The 12,127-nt window shown below is 36.9% G+C and overlaps 1 long non-coding RNA gene across 1 annotated transcript; it reads right to left on the bottom strand.

Moving 5' to 3' along the window:
* Window positions 1–9,101: 9,101 nt before the first annotated feature.
* LOC128649567 (uncharacterized) lies at window positions 9,102–10,322 on the bottom strand. Its single transcript, XR_008400679.1, has 3 exons — window positions 10,269–10,322; window positions 9,718–9,771; window positions 9,102–9,287 (listed from the first exon to the last, which is right to left on the bottom strand). It is a non-coding gene; the product is annotated as an uncharacterized LOC128649567 (long non-coding RNA).
* Between the last annotated feature and the right edge of the window lie 1,805 nt (window positions 10,323–12,127).

Raw genomic sequence — 12,127 nt, forward strand, 5'->3', positions numbered from 1 at the left:
ATATATTCTATTCTAACAACTTGTTATTTAATTTATACTGGTTAACTGAATGCTTTTAATTGACTTATTGGAAAACTCTAACGGCTAGATTTAGAGTTCGGCGGTAGATGGGCTGTTAACGCCACGCGTGTTTTATGTCTAACGCACGTCATTGTTTGACTCCGGTATTTAGAGTTAATATAAGACCATCTAACGATGCTCCTAACGCGTGTATGTCACACGCGTAATCCTGCCCGCGTTAGACAGTCTCCCATAGAGATCAATGGGAAAGGCAAAAAATAGCTTTTTTTACCTAACACTCGATCTCGCGAGAATACGCACAGCTCGGTCATATGACGCATACCACATCATGCACAACAATAACACGCCGCAAATGTCACAACATCAATCAATCAACAAAGCACACAAGCATTACACATTCACAAGCGGGGGAAGTTTTAATACTATTTATACGGGGAATACGCATATACTTTAAGATGCGGAAAATCGCACAATAACAACAAGGAATAAAAAATATATACATACACTAAAAAAAAAATCGCATTCAATATCATTATATATTATGAAAAACATACATATACAACACTTCACGAAGAACACACCATCGCAAATTCACATTTAAAAAGAATACTATTGGACAATGTTAGAGAAAACGACCACTATGACATCATCGCATTCTACACATTCCACAAATACCAACTCAAAATGAGCATGCGCAAATTAACACACCTAATACACATTGCAATAATATTAATTGCTAATAAAGCACACCTGAACACTAATTACAATGGAAATTGGGACATCATTAAACATTTACACAGGGTATATAAGCACCACACAAGCAGGGCTTCTTTGACTGTGTTGCTGGTGGGTCTTTGGAGATTTAAGAATAGAGATTTTGCGAATTTTTGAGAGTGTGTTAGCGTGAGATAGTCAGTTGGTAGTGTTAGCGTGAGAGAGTCAGTTGGTAGTGTTAGCGTGAGATAGTCAGTTGGTAGTGTTAGCGTGAGAGAGTGAGTGAGTTAGTGGGAGTTAGCGGGAGTGGGAGAGAGTCTGTTAGTGGGAGCGTGAGTGAGTTAGTGGGAGTTATTAGTGAGAGTTGTTAGTGTGAGCGTCAGTTAGTGGTAGTTAGTGAGCGTTAGTGGGAGTGTTTGTTATTGAGAATTAGAAGTAGTGTTAGTTAGCGAGCGAGTGATTTATCTGTACACTTAACACATTTACACGCAAACACATTCAATACATACATACACTTATCAATAACACTACATACACTCCATACCCCCTACCCCCTCATACTACACTCCATACCCCATTCCTTGTAGTCCCATTCCCTTTCATCCCATTTACTCTTATCCCATACCCCATACCCATCCCATACCCATCCCCTAGTTACATTTAGTTTACATATCCTCCTTTTAGTCTTATTCTTTTCGTTTATTTAAATACTCCTTACCCTCTTTTTTTTTTACATCCCTCACACTTTAAGCACCTTTTTTGTCTTTTTAGTTCTTTATTTTGACCCCCTTTCATTTCATCACACTCACTTTTTTTTTATTATTTGGGGTTTAGTTTAGGGAGGAGATGGAGGCCAGGCAGGGGACAGGTAGAGGGGGGAGTAGAGGGAGGGGGAGAGGAACAGGGCAGGAAGGGGGGCAGGAAGGGGGGCAGGAAGCGGGGGTGGAAGCGGTGGGTGGACCCAGCCACTTGGTTCAAGATGACCAAGTGGCTGGGCCCAGTGGCGGTCAGAGTAGGGCTTCACAGTCCGGGAAACAGAGGGCATCGTCACAGGGGAAGGCCAAGGCGACTAGGGAGGCGAGGTTTACGATGGAGGAGAAGGAGGCCCTCGTAGAGGCCTATATGGCCAGGTATAGGATGCTGCAGCACCAGAAGACTACCCCGACTGACAGGAGGAGGCTCTGGAACGAGATTCGGAATGCAGTCAATGCAGTGGGTGGCCGGAACCGGGATATGGATTCCATCAAACATCGGTACCGGGACTGTAAACTTGAACTTAAAAAAAAGTTAAGCCTGGAGGCCCGACATGCTGCAGGGACCGGTGGCGGCCCTGCCCTTGAAATGGAGTACTGCAGATGGGAGGAAATGTTGCGGCCCAGCATCTCCGAGGTGGAAGTAGTCGGTATCGGAGGAATCGATACCGGGAACCTGCCACTCTCATCTGACGGTAAGCTCATTGAACAATAATTTCACATACGAATGTATTTCAATGGACACTATACGCAAACATTTACTTTCATGATTGAGGTAGCGAATACAATTTGACAAAACATTCAAATGTACTTATATTACATAATTTGAATCATTCTTGAGATATATTTTAATGAAGAAATAGCCATGCACACGGTGAAACAATCACAGGAGGCAGCTATATTCAGCTAACAATCAGAATCTTATAAACATATTTAGATATGCTTTTCATCAAAGAATATCCAGAGAATGAAGCTAATTAGATAACAAAAGTACATTCGAAAGTTTATACTAAATGTATGCTTATAAATCATGAAAGATAAAACATTGGGTTTCATGTGTTAAGGATCAGATTAATGCTATTACGCTGTTTACACGCATTCTATTACTTAGCGGTTACATCAGTATCTAGGCTATAGGTTAGGTGTGCATTTAAACAGACTGAAAACAAACGCAAAAACATTCACATTGACCAGATATCACAAACACTGTTTAGAAAAAGCGGAAATAGAATTGATTGTTTGTTAGATTTCAAAGTGGATTAATGATTCTGCATTTGTAATTGTATCGTAAGCTAAGTCATTTAAAACTTTATTTGCAAATATGCTAATATATACATTTCTTTTTTTCTTTTTTTTTTAATATACAGAGTCTGGGGACGAGGCAGCACAGCCTCCTGCATCTCCCCGGGATGAGAGTGGTGGTGAGGAATTCCCACTTCGGAGGGAAGAGGCCCCCCGTGACGAACAGCGCACGGGAGATGATCAAGAGGCCCCGGAAGCACAGGAGGATCCCGCTGAACCCGCGGAACCCGAGGTCCCTCAAAGACCCGCACTCCGCCGTGCACGGGCACCCCGCCGTGCACGGGTTCAACAGGCACAACAAGAAGAAATAGCGGAGGTGCGGGTTCTACTGGAGTACATAGACCAGATGCGTACCTCCCGGATAGAAAACATAGAAGGACGGCGCAGAATACTTGATGGGCAGAATCAAATAATTCAAGGCCAAACTGAAATAATCAGTATACTGAATACAATACAAGAAGGACAAACAAGAATGTTCAATCTTCATCAGGAAATGTTCACATTTTTCCGGGAGGCGCATGCTGGTCTACCTCCTGTTGCTGGGCCTCTTGTTGCTGGGCCTCTTGCTGCTGGGCCATCTCCTCCTGCCGGCCCATCTCATCATCCTCCTCCTCAGCCATCTACTCCTCCTCCTCCTCAGCCATCTACTCCTCCTCCTCCTCAGCCATCTTCTCCTCCTCATCCATCTTCTCCTCCTCCTCCTCAGCCATCTACTCCTCACCTTGGTCGTCCCAGTACTCTTCCTTCCACTCCTCCCACAACAGCTCCAAGGAGGACTCTTCGGAGTCGGCAGTTGCCTCTCCCAGAGCCTCAGCCCCGTGGGAAGAGGGGAAGGAAGAGGAAGTAAGTATTTTTTTCCATCTTAAATTATTTTTTTTGGGTAATGGATAGGTATGTGATGATGTGGTTTTCATACACTTGTGGACCACACTCTGTATATAATCGACTTCTATGGGACCGGGTCCATGGAGGAAGATTCTTTGCAGAGTGTGGGTTATAAGTGTGTGAAAACCACATCATCACATACCTATCCTTGTTCATGATATTGATTGGTTTCTGTGATGTGATGTCCAAACTGTTTCCCGAATCGCTAACTAAATTACCATAACAATTATCCATGATGGCATATTACTGTTTGAATGCCAATAACACAGCTTAAAGGGACAGTCAGAAAATTATTGATTACAAAGAAAACACTGTATTACGCATTATAAAGTTTGAAACAACAAAACATGGAGAAATACATGTGTGACTTATGTGCTTACCCTTGTATCTATGACTATGAAAAATGACCACTTATTTGTTGTTCTGACATAACAACATTTTAGATATCAATGATCAATACATGGTCAATAATATGCTGTATGAGCACAAGGTTTTACATATACAAATGCTATCCAAATGCCCTCTAGTGCTCAAATTGTATAATGATTACAAGCACTCTTCAAGATTTAAGAAATGAGCACACCAACCTCATAGGTTTAGATAGCAAATTTAAATAAACCCAGACAAATGTTCAATTGTTGAGAAACATTTGATATCCTTGTTATTACAGAATTTACTTTTCGAATAATGTAAAAAAAAATGTTTTCGAAACTGTCCCTTTAACAACATTACATATGCTAACACATTTTAAGCTTGTTGCTATATCTACATGTACTTTTTCCAAAAAAAAATTTGAAAATCACATTTATATTGACGTGTTAAATAAAGTCTATTTTCTTTAAGAGACATTATTGTGTTAATATTTTATTGTAACTATTTTTATTTTAACAATGAATATGGTTTAAATTCCTTTTAGGAGTGGGGGGGGTGAAATATGCTAACAAAAATATATTTGAAGATTAAACTATGTGGATCTCATACATGATACAAAAAAACAACATTTGCATTCAAGGGACAGTATCCTATATTTTTTACATAACTGTATGTAATAGACACTACTACAAACAACAAGATTAACATATACTGATAGCAATATTAAAAAGCTTCAAACACTTGCAAATAAAATAGGGTTAGCTATATTTTAAATATAGATGAACCACCATTACAACCGTAAAACACAATACCCCATCATTAACATATGAAAAGAACCTTTACACAAACTGGACAAAGCTGGAGATGGTACTCACATGAAACTCATTGGCTTTGCGAGGAGTAAGAAAATAACTTACATTTTCTTACAACACAAGACAAAATAAACCTATTGGTTAAACAATGGACTATCTAACTATAGACAAAATCAAATATTTTTATTTATAATGTGAGTGTCTAATGAACCTTTCATAAAATATACAACGAAATTACATTTAGAAGAAGTCGGCATCATATATTTAGCATATGATAAATGCATATTGATTACTTTATTCAAACACAATAGCGCATATTTATTAATTAGATATGTTCAACATTAAACACAACATTAATTTTTAAGAAAAAGGAACATTGTTGACAAACATATTAAACATGGACTGTAGAGATTTGCACTTGCCTAGAAATATCCTATGCATGAAAACATTTTGCTTTCGTTCGTTGATTCAACCAGACATCCAGCAAAAGAGAATGTGTTGGTCTTTATCAGCTACGGGTCAACAATGTAACATGATGCAAATAATACATATTCGCAAGCTTTTTAAAATTGCATGCAGTCACAAACGTTTTTAACGTGCACAAATATTGCGGGACTACGCAATCCAATCACACGTTTTTTTAACTTTACATGTGCCGTCTTAACATGGCGCTTCCTTGATCACGTAAGAACGCCATCCAATGAAAGGCACATTATTGATCACGTAAGAACGCCCAAAAAAAAAAGGCGCATCCTTGATCGCGTCAAAACGCAATCCAATAAAAGGCATATTCCTGATCACGTAAGAACGTCAGTCAATACAAGGAATCATTGGACAGCCTGGCAGGTGACGTCTTAAGCAAAATGGCGCATCCGAGATCGCTGAAAAACCGCAGACAATACAAGGACTCAGTGACATCTTGGCATATCATTAAGAAACGTATTTATATTTTATGAACTAGTATGTGTGTAGATTGCTATCTAGGAATGTCACCAAATCATGAATCATCTTTTCGGACTTGACTGTCCCTTGAACTATAGCTATGGTGTATATCTTTAACATTTAAAAGATACACATGAGAAATACATATGCCATTGATGTTTTAAGATATGTTTGGATTGTTGTTGAATAACAATAGTTATACATGTATTGATTAAACGTGTCATTTATTCAAGTTTAATTATGGTCAGCCTACCTATAGCCATATATGGGAGGAGATGTATTTTGTTAACATATTAGTTAACTAATATTCATCATCTACATTATTTGTATTACACACAGAGATTGATTTGGTTACACTTTGACAATAATATAGATTTGAAAATGAAATACAGGTGCTGTCAACATTACAATAAGATTGTTTATTAATAAAATTATATGTCCTTGTTCTTGTAAAAAGGACAAAAACGCTTTACAAATGGAAATACATTCATTTACAATAGTGATCAACATCACTTAAAGGGACATTATTTTGTTTTTAAAAAGAGCATACACATAGTCAATACTATTTAAATAAAATGAACACTTTACAGGGATTATATCATTGTATCAATACTCAGATCATTTTGTAAAGGTGCATCAATTCATGCAGAGTTTATAAATACACACATGGATATGAACATTTAAATATACATATATACACAAATACAAAAATATATATACATATATAAAGAAATTACTCTGCTAATCATAATCAGGCAATGATAGAGCTAAGAGAAAATAATATAAACACAAATAATAAGATTACATTGGAGATGTTAATCTTAAAGTCATTTACTATTGTCTTACATATATGATTTCATTATAACAAATAGATTTGTTAGGTCCCTTTAAGGATAAACAACATAAACTAGAGCTTGCAAAAAATAACAGGAAGAATGAGGACAAAGATTTGTGAAATAAAATTTATTTTATTAGTATGTAAGAAAACATACACAACGTTTATAAATAATCTTTTAAAAATAAGGAATATATGAGCCATATGACAAGGTAACACAGTGCATCACAGTCCATGAAGAGAGTTGCCAAGGGCCAGCATAGCCCCATTGGAGACACATGGCAAGGTAACACAGTGCATCACAGTCCATGAAGAGAGTTGCCAAGGGCCAGCATAGCCTCATTGGAGACACATGACAAGGTAACACAGTGCATCACAGTCCATGAAGAGAGTTGCCAAGGGCCAGCATAGCCTCATTGGAGACACATGACAAGGTAACACAGTGCATCACAGTCCATGAAGAGAGTTGCCAAGGGCCAGCATAGCCCCATTGGAGACACATGACAAGGTAACACAGTGCATCACAGTCCATGAAGAGAGTTGCCAAGGGCCAGCATAGCCCCATTGGAGACACATGACAAGGTAACACAGTGCATCACAGTCCATGAAGAGAGTTGCCAAGGGCCAGCATAGCCCCATTGGAGACACATGGCAAGGTAACACAGTGCATCACAGTCCATGAAGAGAGTTGCCAAGGGCCAGCATAGCCCCATTGGAGACACATGGCAAGGTAACACAGTGCATCACAGTCCATGAAGAGAGTTGCCAAGGGCCAGCATAGCCTCATTGGAGACACATGACAAGGTAACACAGTGCATCACAGTCCATGAAGAGAGTTGCCAAGGGCCAGCATAGCCTCATTGGAGACACATGACAAGGTAACACAGTGCATCACAGTCCATGAAGAGAGTTGCCAAGGGCCAGCATAGCCTCATTGGAGACACATGACAAGGTAACACAGTGCATCACAGTCCATGAAGAGAGTTGCCAAGGGCCAGCATAGCCTCATTGGAGACACATGACAAGGTAAAAGAGTGCAACAGGCACAACAAAAAACTGATAAAAAGGCCAAAGGGCAACAATATAAATACAAATTCAACATGTGGACGGAGGATTATTATCTGCCACCATGGAGCATATCCAGATCCTCCACTTACTGGTCATCCTCTTCATTGTCCTGTGCATGTCCAGCTCCAGATTCAGGCCTTGAACGTAATTGCATAATTTCACGCAGAGTCAAGTCCTGAACCCGGAGCTGGGCCTGCATGGTGTCGTTCATCCCTCTCAGGACAGCTGCGTTCCTCAACACGGCCTGCTCTACTCTTGCTATCCCTTCTAGCATGAGCCATGCTGAGTCACAGCCTAAAATAAAATAAAAATTAATATTAAGGATAATTACACAACAGAATAAAAGATTTTAATACATACATTGTCATCATAAAGACAAATAATTATTTACATCAATTATTTTTCATATATTCTTTACACATGAATTAGGTTATTCAGACAGACAGAAATCATTAAAGGCTCATGTTACTCAAACATGTTGAACCCTTTAATTGGTTTTAGATGATCCACTTATACAGCTTGAGTGTATCAAATCTTGTTAAAGGATTTACATTGTACTTACATCAGCAATTTAAAAATTCAATTTAGACTGTGGTAGGCACACCTATCCTTAAACATTTTGGCATTGAGGACAAGCTGTGTAAACATAGCAACCAGAAGAAATTACATTCCCACTGGGTTAGACAAGAGATAATGTATCCACATTTGGACATAAAATTTTGGATCCAAGTAGTGGTGTTTGGTATATGTAGTGATATCCAATTAAAGGGACACTGAACCTAAATATTTAATGGACTGATTCAGATAGAGCATGACATGACAAATCTTTAGAAATTACACATATTCATTATATGTTTTAATTGTCAAGCTATATTTTGAATGCAAGAATGTTGGTTTTTATGGAAGCCAATATTTGTTGATGAACCTTGTTTGTGCATGCTGGTTGATGGATACATTCATCCAACAATAAAGAAATGATGGCCACATTTATTTTATTGTTTAAACTAATTATAGGAATAAGTTGTTTTCAATAAATATATCAAGAGAATGACGAATAATTCATAAGAGTATTCTATGATACATTGGCTTAACATTGCATGCTGGATTTGAATCACAATTTAACCAATTGAACTTCACTGTACCTTTAAGTATCTTATAAAGTGTATTTAGAATGATACTTACAGCTGTGCCTGGGAAGGACAATCTGACACCCAGGACAATGAAGGTTTAAACAGGGGGAAGGGATGGGATTGGCTCGGGGAGGGATGGGAATGGCTTGGGGAGTGGTGAGCTGCTGCTCCAGGGTAGGCCGTACAGCTGGGGAGTGGGGAGTTTGGGTCTGGGCAGCTGTACGGGCCAGAATACGGGGAGAGCGGCGAAGGGGGGTGTATGGGCGTTTTTTGGGAGGGACAGGATATGAAATATGGGAAGGGCTGGCAGTGGTCGGGGCATGGTCATGGGTTTGGTGATGGGAAGGGCTCTGGGTGTGTGCAGAGGTGTGGCCATGGTCAGGGGTGTGTGCACGGGGAGGGGTCTGTGACTGGGCAGGGGCGGAATCCAGATGACCAGAAGTGGTGGATCCATCTGAAAATGTAAAATAAATATATTAACATCTCATACATCCTGACATCAAATCAACGCATTTAAAATTGATTATGTTTTCAATATACCTCGAAGTGTGTTTGAATCTGTAAACTATTCTGAAATGAGGATATGGTATCTATATAGGCACTCAGATGAATCTCAATGACTGTCTGTACAATGTGAAACTTATTATTGTGTTTTGGCATGGAATATGCATGTGACATAATGATGGCATGAATTATATATTCTTAAAAAAATATATACAAGCAGATTTTCATGCTGCCTGATATAGAAAGGGGGCAGTAGTGTATTTGAACAGACAAATAATATTCCTTTTTAAAGGGAAAAAGCTGTAGACTTTGAATGTCTTCAATAAAATGATTTCAAAAAAAGAAACATGTTGGAAACATGATAGATATATTTCACATACCATCAGACTCCAAGGCAGCCTCTTCCTCCTCCATCCCACATGTGACATCAATCTCTGTAAAACATAACATGTTGTGTACACCTTAAGATCAGATATTATAACATATGTTACTGTTGCTCAAATACGCACATCAATGTTGCATTAAAGATATACACACACAAAGTTATGATTTACATCATTTTGATGGAGCATACAAATGACAATAGATTTGTTATTGTCAATAAATCAGAATCTTAATGTATTGTTTGTCTTAATGTTAAATTCATAAAAGCATAGTACATAGAACATTTAAGATTTCTCATGTGTGTATCACTTGATGACTGTTGTTAAAAAAATTAAAAAATGAAAAAAACATATGTTAGACATCTTATGAATAACAAATGTGTAGAATAATAAAGTAAAAATTATTAATCGCTCAATATAAAAAATAAATATATAATCAGAAGATAAATTCTATGATTTTTTATAATGTTATGCTTCATCGGAATCATGATCATAATATTGATTAGCAATACACCTTCAATTACATATAAATGAGTCAATGGACTTACCAGGAGCCCGCAAAGGCGGCTCTATGTCACTGCTGGATTCCTGTGGGCTCCCCACACCAACTCTCTCTATGAATGATATAGATATATATTATTAAACACATTTTGGATATCACTAAATCACATCTGTCTAGAATTTTAACATTAATCAACTTTAAAATGTGAATAATAGAGCAGTCATTACACCAGAAAATGCTTGATTGAATCAAGGGGATTCTGTAAACATATCTGTATTCAACATATGTTTAATGTCAGACTACATTAGACATCAAATTCATCTCAGATGCTGCTATTGCATATCTAAATATACCCAATGATCAATGTTCTTAACCCTTTAAGGACACAGCTTTCACTTAGCTCAATTGTTTTATGACGGAATAATTCCGTCATATGTCCTTAAGAAGTTACAAGAATACACACAAACCACATATTGAGGAGCATCTGTTGACAAATCTAAACAAACATGTGTCACATCGAGCCATTTTTTCAATGTACAGTAATCTTGTTTAGGACACAACACATATTTATCACAATACATAACAAACTTTATTATTACTAATATGTAATCATGGTGCTGTTAGAGTATGCAGATATATATAAAGTAACTCCAACAGATAATTAGATTTATATATCAATAGTTTTTAATAAAAATAATGTAATGATGAATGAATCTATTTTGTCTTAAAGGGACACTGACATGATTAATTTAAATAATTGATTTCTATGTTCAAACTGTAAAAAATGATTTAACATTGACTCCTATTATAATTCGAATGTTGTTCGATATTAATCTTAAAGGCAGATAAGGAATATTGGATTCAATAAATATTGTTTGTTGAAGGTATCCACCAATCATCAATATAAACCCAGGTTGGTCAACAAATATTTAGATGCACATAAACGTACTTTCTTTATTTTAAACTACATTTAGCAATAGAATATGTCACATATGATGATAGTATTATATTTTATGTTTATTAATATTGCATACTGTATGTGAAAGACAATATTAATAATTGTAGTTCAGTATCCCTTTAATCTAAAATTAAATAGATTCCACAATGTTGTTGTTTGTTAATGAATTATCTACTCCATATGTTGATGTAATGAATGGTATTGAGCATGCAATTAAAATCAAATATGTTATTTAAGTATATCCGAATAATTATATAATTTTCATCTATTAAATAGACATTACATATAAATATAGAACAATGTGTATTTAGTATGTAATGTTCATTCCATGTTTCTAAGACAAATGTCAATTAAAATGAGACATACCATACTGTGACAAGCCCTGGCTTGAGGATCCAGCAGCCACATCCATATCTGTAATATATTAAATGAGGATTGCATATCATTAATACTAATCATGCCATGTTTAAAATATTTACATTAATAACAAATCAATAGAAAAATATTAATCCTTTGGTAGTCCCATGAGTTAATAGTTTCCGCAATTTAATGAATGATAAATATATCCTGGACTCTTATTTTCAATCAGTTGTGTTGTTTACTGTATCTTTAAGAATATATGCTTGTTATTACATAATCATCAATTGATGGCCATATGTTATAATTTATTAGTATTATTCGTTTTTTATTAGATATAATATTTAAAATAAGAATACTGTATTCTTCACTAATCTAAGATTTTCCATTTAATTTTTAACAACATGTATAAAGCAATGCCACTTTCCGCAAACCCATGTTAACGTGGATGAGAAATGCCATTTTCGCGATCATTGCGCAATGATTCCAAGCGGAATTACGCATCCGTCATTTGACCAACATGTATAAAGCAATGCCACTTTCCGCAAACCCATGTTAACGTGGATGAGAAATGCCATTTTCGCGATCAT

The sequence above is a fragment of the Bombina bombina genome, chromosome 2, assembly GCF_027579735.1.
Source record: "Bombina bombina isolate aBomBom1 chromosome 2, aBomBom1.pri, whole genome shotgun sequence".
Classification (NCBI taxonomy): Eukaryota; Metazoa; Chordata; class Amphibia; order Anura; family Bombinatoridae; genus Bombina; species Bombina bombina.